This window comes from Apium graveolens, chromosome 6, assembly GCF_009905375.1.
Source record: "Apium graveolens cultivar Ventura chromosome 6, ASM990537v1, whole genome shotgun sequence".
Lineage (NCBI taxonomy): Eukaryota > Viridiplantae > Streptophyta > Magnoliopsida > Apiales > Apiaceae > Apium > Apium graveolens.
The window spans coordinates 228,418,767-228,434,447 of record NC_133652.1 but is presented as its reverse complement, the minus strand read 5'-3'; positions in this window follow the sequence as shown (position 1 = coordinate 228,434,447).

Genomic DNA, 15,681 nt, shown 5'->3' with positions numbered 1-15,681 from the left:
ACCTTTACCCCTCGCTTTACTTTGAGACCTTGTTTAAGGCCCTTAAAAGACTAATTGGATTACGAAACAATTATGTAAGGTGGGTTAGGTAGTTGGTAGAGTATTCGCGAAAAAGTCGCCTTAAAATTCGTAACGGTTAATTTATTAAAATTAGTGGAGCCGAGGGTACGTGAGCGAATAACGCAAATCGTAAAGTGTATAAGCGACCGTAAGCGACCGTTAGGGTATGAATGAGTTTTGACTAGTTTCTTAAGCGACCGTGGTCTAATTCTGGGTTATGTTGTTGTTCATAGGTTACCGAATCCACTCTAAGCTTAAGTCTACCCCGGAACACTCAGGCAAGTTTTCTACCCGTTATATTGTTGTTGTGATGTAAATATATTGATGCATTATCTTGAGATAAGTGCATGGTTGTTATTAGCAAATCTTGCGATATATTGGAGCATGTTGATATGGTATATATATATATATGCATGTTGTGAAATCTTGATATTTTATTATCAATTTAAATGCTTATAAACTGCATAATACCTATGCTAGAGATAAGCAGTAGTTGCGTATAGCCTTAGTATAGGGGACCCGAAGGTGAACATTTTTCTAAACCGGGAGTCGATGTTCCCGAGTATAATATATATATATAGTTTTCTATCACTATTAATCAAATAGTGTATATTCAAGGGTGTGAATAATAATCAAACTTATTCCGATTATTCAAATAAAGATCGTACTTTCGTATAGGTATATCTTTTGTTATTTATTATTCATTTCAAGTATGAGTTTAAAAACTTCTACTTCAAATATTTTCATAAAGATTATCCTTCTGGGAATATTATTTAAATAATAATATTCAGATATTTTCTAATATATCGGGACTGATTTATTTTATTAAATCAGCATTACTCCAAACATTCTTAAAAATGTTTTCGAGTCTTCAAAATGATTTTAAAAGTTAGAGCGGATCCCAAAACTCGTTTTCAAATTTCTGATCTTCCTTTCGAAGGGGATTTAAATACTCGCTTAAAAATATGAGGGATCCCGCACGGTGGTGTATTTTATATTCGCGACGAGGTTGCTGTTTTGGGAAAACATTTTGATTACTTGCCCAACGTTCGGGAAGTAAGTCCATCTATTTGAGTCGGCATAAGCAACATGGGCTCAGTGGGCGTCCATGAAAGTGTAAGTGGCTCAGTGGGAGTCCATCAATGCGTAAGTGGCTGAGTGGCAGTCCACCATAAGGTCCTAATGTGGCCAGGGTGATGACTAGTGGGGGATTCATCCATCTACTAGTAGAAAAGGTGACTTAATTGGTATCTTTGCCTGATTAGCAAGATATCAAGTTTATGCCAAGGTTTTCCCCTTTCCAAATTCATTGGATATTGCAACTCTATTTATAATTTTCACAACAGAGGTTTTCAAGGAGTGTATGAAATGTATATATATGGGTGTATATATATATCGGGACTTAATGATGTATCTCGTAACTTCATTATTTATAATGATATTTCAAAGATTGAATCTATTCAAGTCTTTTCTTGTAGTCTCATCTATGTGATGAATTTTTGAAACTGATTATACCTTGAACGGTGGTAGTTCAAGAGTATTCAGAAAAGATATAAGTATATTGGAGTATCTTGTAACTTCATCTTTTCAACTTATATCTGGTTAATGATTATCTTATGCATGACAAAGATTTTCAGAAAAACGTTAAGACAAGGTTAGATATATGAGATCACCTTGCAACGATATTTTTGTACATCTATAAACTGGAACTCTGTGTATATTAGGCATGGAAGAGGACTTCCAAGATTTTAAAAAGTATATATACATATATACTGAATATTTTGCGACTTGGTCGTGTTAAGATATCAAACTTGGTTCATTTTTACTTGACCAAGACTTTCATGAGTACTATGAGAATGCTCATATATTATAAATCATTATACATATTATTTTAGTGGGCTTGTTGCTCACCCTTGCTTTCTTCTTTCATCAAACAACAACAGATAGACAAGATGAACAGGACCAAGCTCCCAATTCGTGAGCAGATATGAAACGTTCCGCAGTTTCCTGTAGGCGTTGATGTCGTTGTAACAGAGGTAGGAACTACCAATAGGCTAGGCTTTCAACTTTTGATATACCAGACTTATGTATACTTATGAATTGTAATAATGGCAAAGAATATATAAATTTATTCAGAAACCCTTTTGAGGTGTAATGGCTTATAATTGTGGAATAAAATGACTTGTGTTATTTTCTGATATTCATCTCTGAGACTATAACTTGTGGTGTGTGCGTATATTGTGGGGTCATAATACGCAGTAGTTAGTTGATTATTATGATAAAGTATTATTAAGGGAAATGGAACTCGTGACAACCCGGATTCCCGAACCCGGATTTGGGGGTGTTACAGAAATGGTATCAGAGCCAAGCGTTATAAACCTCAGAGATGATGCGACGTTAAGATAAGAAGTTCAGAGATGATGCGACGTTAAGATAATAAGTTCACTAAGATAATAAGAACTCTTGCCAAGTTCATAGTCAGACTACCTAACGTAGTACTGACAGTTAAAACCCTTCTGGGAACCCTTATTAATATCGTGATGGAAGCGTAGTTCGTTGTCGTATATGGTAGTGGGACTCCGAACCCTGAAGTTCAAGAGCAATAATATGATGATGTTTTACTACATATTGGGGATCAGATTGTGGATCCAATGGAGCACCCTAATGAGGGACCAAATGATGTTCATATTAAGGATGTAGCGGTTGAGGATGTTATCCCAAAAGGGATTGTTGCTGAAGAGGATTCTGTGGAGGATCCTGACAAGAACGAAGAAAGGACCGATGAGGAATGGATGACCTTGGTCTGGACGACTACCAGAGGTAGGATTGGCCGATAACTACCGTAGGTTCATTCAAGTTTGTAAAGATGGTAGCCCCTTTAATGCGGCTTACTCGCAAGACTGAGAAGTTCGAATGGACAGAGAAATACGAGAACAGCTTTTAAGAACTGAAGCAAAGGTTGGTGACGGCCCCTATGTTGGCACTGCCGAATGGAAAAGGAGATTTTGTGAAGTGTAGTGACGCTTCGCACAAGGGATTAGGGTGCGTGCTTATGCAGCACGGTAAGGTAATCGCGTACACGTCAAGACAATTAAGGGAATATGAAATTCGATATCCAACCCATGATCTTGGGCTCACGGCAATAGTTTTTCCTAAATATTGGAGGCACTACTTTTATGGAGAGAAGTGCAAGGTTTACACAAACCCCAAGAGCTCAAGTATATTTTCATGCAGAAAGAGCTTAACATGCGCCAGAGGAGGTGATTAGAGCTAATCAAGGATTACGATTATGAGATTCTTTATCATCCAAGAAAAGCCAATATGGTGGCTGACGCCCTTAGTAGAAAGGAGAGACTCGAGATGATAATGTCTTCAGAAGAATTGGTAAGAGGTTATGAGAAAATGAAAATAGAAGTGAAGGTAACCGGAGCCGGTACCGAAAAGCTGTTTGAGATTGTAATACAGCCCGAATTATTGAAAAAGATCATATTGTGCCAAGAAAAATTAATGAATGAAGGCAGAGAGCCAATGACTGGAGAAGAGATTAATACCGAGAAAGATGATAAGGGAATAATGAGGTGTTCCTACAGAGTTTGGGTTCCAAATGTTCAAGAGCTTAAAGATGAGATCTTAGAAAAAAACCCTAGTTTGAGAAATAAGATTTACAGCAAACCCTGAACGTGAAAGTCAGGGAGGACGCCATCAAGATAGAAGGAACCCATAACATAATGAAGTGGAAAATAAGGATTTAAAACATGTAGGATGACCCCGATTATGGGGAGGATGGGGGAACATTCAGACTAAGGAAACAGAAGTCGAGTAAGGAAAGGAGACCCGAGACGGTACTCCTATACGACAATTCATGGACCTTTCTAAACAGAACTTAGACTATTATCCCCAACCACCACCCTAAGGAAACAATGCGGTGATAAAAACTTTTCAGGACCTTTAAGTCGCTAAGCTCTCAGAGTTCCAAGGAATAAGCTGACCCAGTCGAGGCAAGAGTCTGGATAAAGGAAATATAGGAATCATTTGAGATTCTAAATGACTGACAAATCACAAAAGACTATTTTTGTCACTTACCCTCCTAAGAGAGAGGCCACCCGCTGGTGAAAGGCCAAGAAAGACACAGGGCCAGAGGTTATAATAAACCGATTAAAGTTCAGTCAATTATTTTTGGGAAAGTACTTCCCAAGGTTATAGAGATAATGTAAAAGCTTTAGATCCAGAACAAAGGTAGACGAATATGATGAATTATGAATCTAAGTTGTAAAAGTTGTCAAGATTCGTTTGGACGAAAAGAATCCCAAAATGATGTGATGTTTGAATTCAATGATTAGTGGGTTCATGAAATGATTGTAAGAGAAAGGAAAATAAAAAGAAACTGAAGTGGAAAGGAATACAAAGGCAACAAAGTTTAAGGAATGATAAGGGAGTTGGGTATGAGGAAACCTTAAAGACTCATAGTAATAGAAATAGAAAAGTATATGATCGTCAGGATCAGGGTGATTCACCATGAGTTAAAGTTGATGGTTGAAGGCATAAGAGATACATATATTTTATCCCCTTTAAGTTGGGAGGATTCGAGGAAACCTTGAGATAGTTCGAAGGATAAATAATGAGACGCGGATTGACTGAGGAGACAAGAAAGTAAGAAATTAGGAAATTGAATGAAGGAAGTGACCTTCAAGAATGTGAAGTGTAAGTAATGCATTTGAATTGATACCCAAAAAGGGGGACGTCAGGTAAAAAATATATCCCAACATTAAGACGACTGTTGAGATAAAATAAAGAGGTAAATGAGTAGTTAGAACTAAAAAGTTCACGTTGAACCTGACCAATATCTTCTAGAATCTCCCTGTTATCATTACTAAATCAGGCAAGAAAAGTGGATAACCGTTGTTATCTTTTAGAGGCCATATTGATTGACCTCATTTTGAATAAGGATGCTATTATGAAATTAGGTATAGACTATCGAGGTGGGAATGATTGAATAAGATAATCTATCAAGGATATATGACATGATCTATCCATGGAAGGATGCATGTACCTTTTTAAAGGTGGAATTAAGGATAGAACCTCGATAACTTAAGATGAATCCTAGGGGAATACATAAAGGTTGGCATTTCGCCTTTAATAGGGACATCATGAGTTTTGGCAGTATGAATTAAAAAGGATTAAGGTAACAACAACCTCTAAAGATCAGTGGAGAAAGTTTTCAGAACTATATAGACAATGGTTCTAGTATTAGTAAATGGTATCTTGATATGCCCTGTACCTAGGGAGTACCGGATGAAGAATTTAAGGATAACCTTAGAGGTTTTACAAGGAAAAAGGTAATATTCAAAGTTCTCAAGAATAGAAATATTGATAAAGGAAATATGACATAATTATAATAATGCCAGGTGGGCACGTGTTAAACCATAAGAAAGTATAGATCGACCCAATGAAGGTCGAGATTGGTGAAAACAAGTAGGACCCAAGATAAGAGACGTCCTAAGTATGATCGAGAGTCAGTCGTGACAATGTTAACCTCTAAAAGACCGAGGCAATAACTTATAGAAAAATGGTGATATATATTTTTTTTTCACCAAATCGTAAGGAAGAGCATTTTCACACAAGTAGTGATTGGAAATGAGGTAGAAAATTTAGTTGAAGATCATTTAAAAGACATTGATTATAAGGAAATTTTACTATCAGGAAAGGCCAAAGAGGTGGCCGACACTTTAAGTGTAAGAGGACAATTATAGGCGCTCATGCCAGAGGAATACAGTGATGATGGTTAAAGCCGTGAAGGTTATATTGTGCTATGGAAGATTGACATTCCTTCTAATGTTTGCGTGATACTCAACCATAATAGTAGTTTGGTAAAGATTGAATTCATGTTAATCGCCGTGAGCGGGCTATCTATTTTAGAAGGTCCTATCTTGAGAATAAGCCAGGACCATGTTTCAAAACAGACTAAACAAACCTTTGAGTTAAGTCTTCTATTGAAGGCATATGATTAAGAATGGTATTAACCTGCTATCGTTGCTTTGATTGAAACTCTTCTGTAATTTTGTTTGCTTCATGTCATGAATGTACGTCAAGATCTGGAGTGTTCTTCATGAATCATGAATGGTGATTATGTTAACTCCTTAAAATATTTTGATACGGTAGATATGGATTTCGTATGATTAAATATTAAGATTCCGAGGCAAATGAATGACTACAGTAGGTCAGTGGTGGACCGTAGTAATGCTACAATGAGTCTATGATTAATGAGGCGATGACAACTGTGAGAGTGGTATTGTAATGAGCGTTGAGATTGAGTACCACTGATCGGGTCATGGTGATGTATAAGTAATCATCATTAGACTAACTAAGGCAATCATTTACCTATGATATATTTAATCTTTCTTATCGATAGAGTGTAGTATTATTATACGAAGAAGGTTACGGTGTAGCAATAGATTCTAGTAACGATGATGTCTAGACTGAAATCCAAGATTCGATTTTCAATATCGAGGGAGTTTCAAAGATGATTGTTTTTTTAAGCTCGAGCAAGAGCATGGGTCCATAGAATGATGGACTGAATAGAAAAAATATTTAGGCATGTGAAATACGATGCTATAATACTTGATGTTGATATATATACGTATATGTTTTGTTCTCCTATTACAAACCTCTATAGTTCAGAGGTAGATTCCAAGCCAGATATTTTGTGGCAGTATATTTTATATATATACAATTCTCTTCAATCTGTTCTTTTCTCTCCTTTTCATTTCATATAAGCTGAGAAGAACAACCCTTCCAGAAGGGGAGGTATTACCGAATGACTATCTATCTGTGTGATAGAAGCCTAGTAGGATACCATCTATTGTTTAGTTGCTTGTCAAGTACTAAAGGTTGGCCACCTTCTGTACTAACTATGTAATATAAAAAGTGTTCATGATCATAGTGATCTCTCAATAAATTCTTTTACTTCTATACGATGGATCAAGCTTTCAAAGGTAGAAACAAGTAAAAAGGAGTAGTATCAGTGCGGTGGTATTCCGAATCTAACGCGTTCGTGATACTAAGGTTGACGTGGTTATTAAAAGGTTATAGAACGCTACCGAGCAAAAGTATAACCAGTATAATATTACGAACGGAATATAGTAGCGATTACGAACTGGAAAAGAATGGGTATTGATAAGCAAAAGCTATAATGGTAGAAGCTATGATAAGAGTCTGGGCAATAGACTCGAAAGAATTTGGGATGATCACTTAACGCGGATTGAGTTTTCTTACGACAATAGATCGTATGTCAGTATCAAGATGTCGCCTTATGAGATCCTTGAGGGAACACAATGTCAATCTCCCTTATATTAGGATGAAGTTGTAGAGCGCAAGATGCTCGGACCAGCAATGGTCCAAAGGACCAAGGATATAATAGATATAATCAGAGGACGGCTGGTAGTAGCCCAAGATCATAAGAAGTATTTTGATTTGACTTGAAAGGACAAAGAGTATGAAGTAGGGGACCTAGTGCTGTTATAGGTATTTCCTTGGAAAAGATGGATGAGGTTCAGAAAGAAAGGAAAGCTAAGCCCACGATTTGTTGGACCCTTGAATATATTAAGACATATTGGGAAGTTATCAAACGAACTAGCCCTACCCACGAACCTGCAACAAGTTTGCAATGAGTTCCACGTATCAATGTTAAGGAAGTGTAATCCGGATGCCAGACAAATAGGGGCATATGAGCGCATAGACATGCAACCATACGTAACCTATATGGAGCAACCGGGAAAGATTATAGATCGAAAAGGATCAAGTGCTTAGGAGAAGGGTTATCAAACTAAGCAAAGTTTGGTGGTAGAACCACAATGTGGGAAAACTTACTTGAGAGTTAGAAAGTGCAATGCTAAGAGAGCATCCCTATTTATTTTCTAACTGATTCCGGGACGGAATCCTTTTAAGGAGGGGAGACTTTAATAACCCCAATTTTTGGAAATTTTTGAAACCCTGATGAATAGTAACTTGTGCTGACAATGCTGATTAAGAAAAATTATCAGACCACGATATATAGGAGTACTATTACGGAAATTCTAAGATCGTATTAGTATTCCATAAAGTAAATAAGTATATGTAAAGATCGTCAGAATCAAAATTCAAACACTTTGATTTTTCCCGAAAATCCAGCAGATACCGAAAGAATTGAGTATAAGGTAACATGATTAAAAGGATTTAAATTCAAGGATTATAAGAGAGGATCATAAAAGGAATATAAAATATTAAGAAAGGTTTAAGGGAACCCAAGTAATAAGATCTCGGATATGATCCCTCAAACGACGAACGAAAATGAAAGAAAAGCGAACCGTATAACAGATCAGCGGTCATTAGCCAAGTAATTAAGGGATTAATCAAAAGGTAGTGGATGATGATGTCATCACATGACACAAGCTTGCTTGCATAAGCATGACAAAGGAGTTTTGTTTGTTGGGTGATTTTGGGCCATACAAAATTAACCATGGTAAAAAAGTTAAAACAAATTTCAAGACAAAAAGAAGAATCAACCAAGCAAATATAATAAATTAAAAAGAGAAGAGTTGACTTTGCAAGAAGAAGCTCTCGGCCAAACAAACTAAGCAACTTCAAACTGCCATATCTCCTTTAATATTCACTCAAATGTTGTGTGCTATAGCTCGTTGGAAAGGTATTGAGATGGCCTATAACTCTTGTTCACAAGTCTTGTCCAAATAAGCATGGTAAGACCCTCATTTTTACTGTTCTTTCAATCGGACTTTTAGAAACTTCAAAGCCTAACTTTGTGTTCTTGATTTCTTTGGAAAGATCAAGCTTGTAGGAGGCTCCCTAAGGCTTCCTAGCAACTTAACACCTCCCAAGGAAGGTATCAACTTCAAACCCTATCCTTTACTTTGATTATTAGTGAGTTTGATGGTTGGTTTTCTAAATGAGAAGCATGATCTTTGATTATTAGTAGTTTGATTTGAATTTGGAGTGATTTGGTGAATGAATCTTGTCATAGTTAATAGAACTTGATTGTAGTTGGTTGTGCTGAAGAATCTAGAGAATAAGGACTGGTATAGTATTATTTAGTTGAGATTTTGATGTTTTAATAATTGTGGGTTGTTTGGTGAGGTTTTGGTGTAGTGTGAAACTTGGAAAACTCGTAAACATAACCGTCGTAATGCCCGTTTTTCTTAGACTGTTGTACATGAATCTCGGACCCGATAACTCACTTAACAATCTGTAACATTTCCATGATTAGCTAGAGCGTGTTGTAAGCTTCATTTTGATATGTGGTTCGCTTGGTTCCGATGTACGGTTTAGGAGAAACGACCATTTTAAGTAACGGCATTTCGCGAACGAACCTTTACCCATCGCTTTACTTTGAGACCTTGTTTAAGGCCGTTAAAAGAATAATTGGATTACGAAACAATTATGTAAGGTGGGTTAGGCAGTTGGTAGAGTATTCGCGAAAGAGTCACCTTAAAATTCGTAACGGTTAATTTATTAAAATAAGTGGAGCCGAGGGTACGTGAGCGAATAACACATATCGTAAAGCGTATAAGCGACCGTAAGCGACCGTTAGGGTATGAATGAGTTTTGACTAGTTTCTTAAGCGACCGTGGTCTAATTCTGGCTTATGTTATTGTTCATAGTTTACCGGATCCACTCTAAGCTTAAGTCTACCCCGGAACACTCAGGCAAGTTTTCTACCCGTTATATTGTTGTTGTGATGTAAATATATTGATGCATTATCTTGAGATAAATGCATGGTTGTTATTAGAAAATATTACGATATATTGGAGCATGTTGATATGGTATATATATGCATGTTGTGAAATCTTGATATTTTATTATCAATTCAAATGCTTATAAACTGCATAATACCTATGTTAGAGATAAGCAGTAGTTGCGTATACCCTTAGTATAGGGGACCCGAAGGTGAACATTTTTCTAAACCGGGAGTTGATGTTCCCGAGTATAATATATATATATATATAGTTTTCTATCACTATTAATCGAAAGTATATCTTTTGTTATTTATTATTCATTTCAAGTATGAGTTTTAAAACTTCTACTTCAAATATTTTCATAAAGATTATCCTTATGGGAATATTATTTAAATAATAATATTCAGATATTTTCTAATATATCGGGACTGATTTATTTTATTAAATCAGCATTACTCCAAATATTCTTAAAAATGTTTTCGAGTCTTCAAAATGATTTTAAAAGTTAGAGCGGATCCCAAAACTCGTTTTCAAATTTCTGATCTTCCTTTCGAAGGCTTAAAAATCTGAGGGATCCCGCACGGTGGTGTATTTTATATTCGCCACGAGATTGCTGTTTTGAGAAAACATTTTGATTACTTGCCCAACGTTCGAGAAGTAAGTCCATCTATTTGAGTCAGCATAAGCAATATGGGCTCAGTGGACGTCCATAAAAGTTTAAGTGGCTCAGTGGGAGTCCATCAATGCGTAAGTGGTTGATTGGCAGTCCAGCATAAGGTCCTAATATGGCCAGGGTGATGACCAGTGGGGGATTCATCCATCTACTAGTAGAAAAGGTGACTTAATTGGTATCTTTGCCTGATCAGCAAGATATCAAGTTTATGCCAAGGTTTTCTCCTTTCCAAATTCATTGGATATTACAACTCTGTTTATAATTTTCATAACAGAGGTTTTCAAGGAGTGTATGAAATGTTTATATATAGGTGTATATATATATCGGGACTTAATGAAGTATCTCGTAACTTCATTATTTATAATGATATTTCAAAGATTGAATCTATTCAAGTCTTTTCTGGTAGTCTCATCTATGTGATGAACTTTTGAAACTGAATATACCTTGAACGGTGGTAGTTCAAGTAGTATTCGGAAAAGATATAAGTATATTGGAGTATCTTGTAACTTCATCTTTTTAACTTATATCTGGTTAATGATTATCTTATGCATGACAAAGATTTTCAGAAAAATGTTGAGACAAGGTTAGATATATGAGATCACCTTACAACGATATTTTTATACAGTTATAAACTGGAAATCTGTGTATATTAGGCATGGAAGAAGACTTCCAAGATTTTAAAAAGTATATATACATATATAGTGAATATTTTGCGACTTGGTCGCGTTAAGATATCAAACTTGGTTCATTTTTACTTGACCAAGACTTTCATGAGTACTATGAGAATGCTCACATATTGTAAATCATTATACATATTATTTTGCTGGGCTTGTTGCTCACCCTTGCTTTCTTCTTTCATCACACAACAACAGATAGACAAGATGAACATGACCAAGGTCCCAATTCGTGAGCGGATAGGAAATATTCCGCAGTTTCCTGTAGGCGTTGATGCCGTTGTAGCTGAGGTAGGAACTACCTATAGGCTAGGCTTTCAACTTTTTATGTACCAGACTTATGTATACTTATGAATTATAATAATGGCAAAGAATATGTAAATTTATTCAGAAACCCTTTTGAGGTGTAATGGCTTATAATTGTGGAATAAAATGACTTGTGTTATTTTTTGATATTCATCTTTGAGACTATAACTTGTGGTGTGTGTGTATATTGTGGGGTCACAATACTCAGTAGTTGGTTGATTATTAAAATTAAGTATTATTAAGGGAAATGGAACTCGTGACAACCCGGATCCCCGAACCCAGATTTGGGGGTGTTACACATACCAATTCCTGACTTTTATTTGCCAATCCTTAACAAGCCAAAGAGAACAAAGTCAATAGCAGTCAAGAAAATGAAGTTGTCACCTCTCAAATCCAAATCAGCAGTCAAAGCTCAATCTAAAGTCAATAGGGGAGATTACATGTACTTTTGTGACATCAAATAATTTTTTGATCTAAATCTCTATCTAGATGAACTAGATGAAGTGAGAGGAATTGATGCATACAGAAACTTACCTGAAAGGTTAGTGTTCAAGTACAAAGGAGGAAAGGAGATTCAGTGGCCGCTTCACAGGATTCTTCAAGAAAGCCAAGCTATACTGATTAAAGTTTATTCATCCTTCAAGAAGAACTTTGGGTTGAATATTACTGCAAGAAGATTGGTACTAAAGAAGATTGAAGAGCTAAGGAGTGTTAGAGCTAAAGATGCACTCCCAAAGAATCTAATCATCCCTTACACAGGGAGAAGAGTGCATCTAAGGCCCTATTGGCTGATGGAGTTCATGGATGACAAAGGAGTGAGAAGATTTTTCAGATTAGAAGACCAATTGAGCATCTCCAGCAATGAGACTCTTTTGGAAATATAAGGAAAGCTAAATCTCTCAGAATCTGATGAACTGAAATTCCACAGGCAGCTCCAAAATCAGATTGAGGAAAACAACAGAAAGCTTGGAAAGAGATCCAGACCTTCAAGGAACTAGATAAATCTGCTCAGGCTAGAGGAGCATCTTGAAAATGACTGTGAGCAAAACTTTGTACATTTTGTTAATTGAAGCACTTTTCAGTATTATCTATTGTCTTTTAAAAGTTGTATTTTTAGGGAGTTTTGTTATCATCAAGTATCTCTTAATTTATGGCTACAATTCCAGTAGACATAAATTGGGGAAGATTATTGTGTATATGTTGTGTACTTGATGATTTCATGAACAAAACACCTTGGTAGATTTTACTTAGTGAAAATATGTAGCACTCGACGGATAAGATTTATCATCCCGACGGATAACTCATTTAGTCCCGACGGATGATGAATTATTATCCATTGAGTGAGTAGCTTATGTAACAATAAGTCTGTAGCACATTTCTGCATACACATTGTTTAGAATCTGTAGTAGTACTTAAGTCATGTTGACTTTAGCTAGATATGCAGAATAGGTTGATTAATTGTACATAGATGATGTCTTGTAATTCTGCATAAATAAAATGAAGTCCAGTGCCTGATTGCTACCCGACGGATAAACAACAATGAATTCGACGGATGATCAACAACTCGACGGATGATCAATAACTCGACGGATGACCAACAACTCGATGGATGATCATAAACCCGACGGATAAAGAATTCAAATATCTGTTGACAGTGACAACACAGTCACATGCGTCGAGTGTATGCAAATGGAATATGGTAGCCTATTCAACTGAGTTTTCGAGAACAAAGAAGCATTGCCATTTCCATGCCATTATGAAGATATTCAAAGATGCTGGAATAGAGTAATGAAGCAGCATTATAATAGACTAGATAGTTTTTGTTTTATTATCCCGTCTCATTACTTTATAATCTTGGTGATATAAAAACCAAGAAGCAACAACTAAGGAACTATCTGAGAAAGAAGCAGAGAAACATTTGTAAGCAGAATTCTTAGCATTTCTCTGCACTCTTAGTTGTTCAATATTTGTAAGCAACTGTGAGCTTTTTGCACACAGAGTTCTCTCGATATATATTATATATCTCTGGTGGAATTATTCAAATCCACCAAAAAGTTTTTAAAGACTCTTTTTTTTAATTACTTGTGTTTTGATTCATTTAAGTAACTATTCCGCATTGTGCTAATCAATTCACACTTAAATACATATTCGAGTTAGAACATTTTTAATCAAGAAAAAGTTTCAAGAATTCCATTCAACCCCCATTCTGTAATTCTTGTTATATTATTAAGGGACTAACAAGTATGTAGCACATTCTGTGCATTAGAATAGCTGGGGGAGTTAGTAGATTTTAGTAGTTTCTAAGTCATGTTGATTACTAGCAAGATATGTAAAATAGGTTCGTTAATTGTAAATATAAAGTGCCTTGTAATTTTGCATAAGTGAAAGAGTATCAACTGCTATGAAACTAACTTCAACTGCTAATCTACAAGACTTTAACGGATGTTTCTACAAGCTTCAATGGATAACTCATATGCCCTCAACAGATAAGCCAGTCAAGCCATCAACGGATGAACAGATAAAGATGCCAATGGATATTATCAAGAAAGCTTCAACAGATGACACCAATATAGTGTCAACGGATAACACCTATGTAACTTCAATGGATAATCAACAAAGATAACAGTTGAAAGGGACTTGACAGAAGCTGACAGAGTCATATGGGTTGATAGTGCATAAAAAGAATCTGGCAGCCTGATTGTAGGTGTTAGAAGAAAATGAAGCATTTCCATTTTCATGCAAGACAAGCTCGTTCAAAGATGATGTATCTAACTTGGATTGCATTGGACAGAGAAATGAAGAAACATGTGAATTGGATTTAGCTGATATGAATATTTTAGTCTTATTGCACATGTAACTTGGTGATATATAAACCAAGTGTAGCAAGTTTTTTTAGAACTAAGAATTACAAGAAATCAACTAGAGAGTCTTTATAAGATGTATCTTCTAGCACTCTTAAGTTCTAAGTTGTAATACATGTAAGCAGCTGTGTGCATTTTTGCATCACAGAGATTTTCTCAATATATACATTTATGATGGAAATACAAATCCACCGAAAAGGTTTTAAACACTTGTTCATTTACTTTGTGTGATTGAATAATTTATAATCATAATCCATATTCTTGCATATTCAAACACAATTGTGTATTTAAGAAAGAATTTTTCATTAAAGCAAAAAGAAACCAGAATTACATTCAACCCCCTTTTATAAATCTGTTGTTATATTGTTAGGGAATAATAAATACATATATCTTGAAATTATATTTTACATATAATATATACAGAAAATAAATACAAAATAGATTCAAATTTAAATTTCATAAGACTTGACTGCACTTCAGTCTTTATGACTTATTGACTTAGACTCGACTAGTAAAAACTTAATATTTAAATATATATATATATACATATATATAGTATTAATTTTATATTACATGAAACACGACACAAAATGTACATGAAATGAAGGTACACGAACATAAAATGAATCCTTAACGGTTCGGGTTTGGGTTAGGCATTCATGACACGAAACACGAAAGTACACGACATGGAAGTACACGAAACGAATGAATTGTCAGCTCTAATATCTAGTACAGGATACTTCCACAGCTGTAAATGCTTCTTCAAAACCACTAGAGGCTAGGAAACCAACTATTCATCCCCTCAAAAGGATGGAGTTAGTAAAAAGAAGAGGAAGCAACCAACCCTAGTAGTAATTAGTGAGAGTGGTGAAGATCAAACAGAAACAGTGTCACCCTTGGTCAAGAAACCAAAGAAGCAAAAGGAAACTGAGTTGACCACTCATGTGACCACCTCTGTATCATCTCAACAAGATATAGTTGTACAAAGGGATCTAAACAGACTCTAGTGGTAGCTTCTTAATAAGGTGTCACTATTAAATCAAGAATTCTCCCAAATGTACAATGTAATGAGTCTACACCCCCTCTTTAGAACTCTCAAAACTGTGAAAGAAGTAATTTGGTTGGAACATACATAAAGGGCACATCTCTTGAAAATCCATCATCTATTCAGGGGGAGTTGCCAAAAATCACTCCTAAGCTCACAACTCGAATTTCTCAATTTTCTTCTACTTTTAATAAAGGACTTGAATCATTTTCTCAAGTCCTGCCAACATCAAGTGACACAGTTCATGAAACTGTGATCACAACTCAGACACAATATTTAGATGGTGAGAGGCTACATGCTGAGTTAGACCTTGATGACACAATCATAAATACATGGG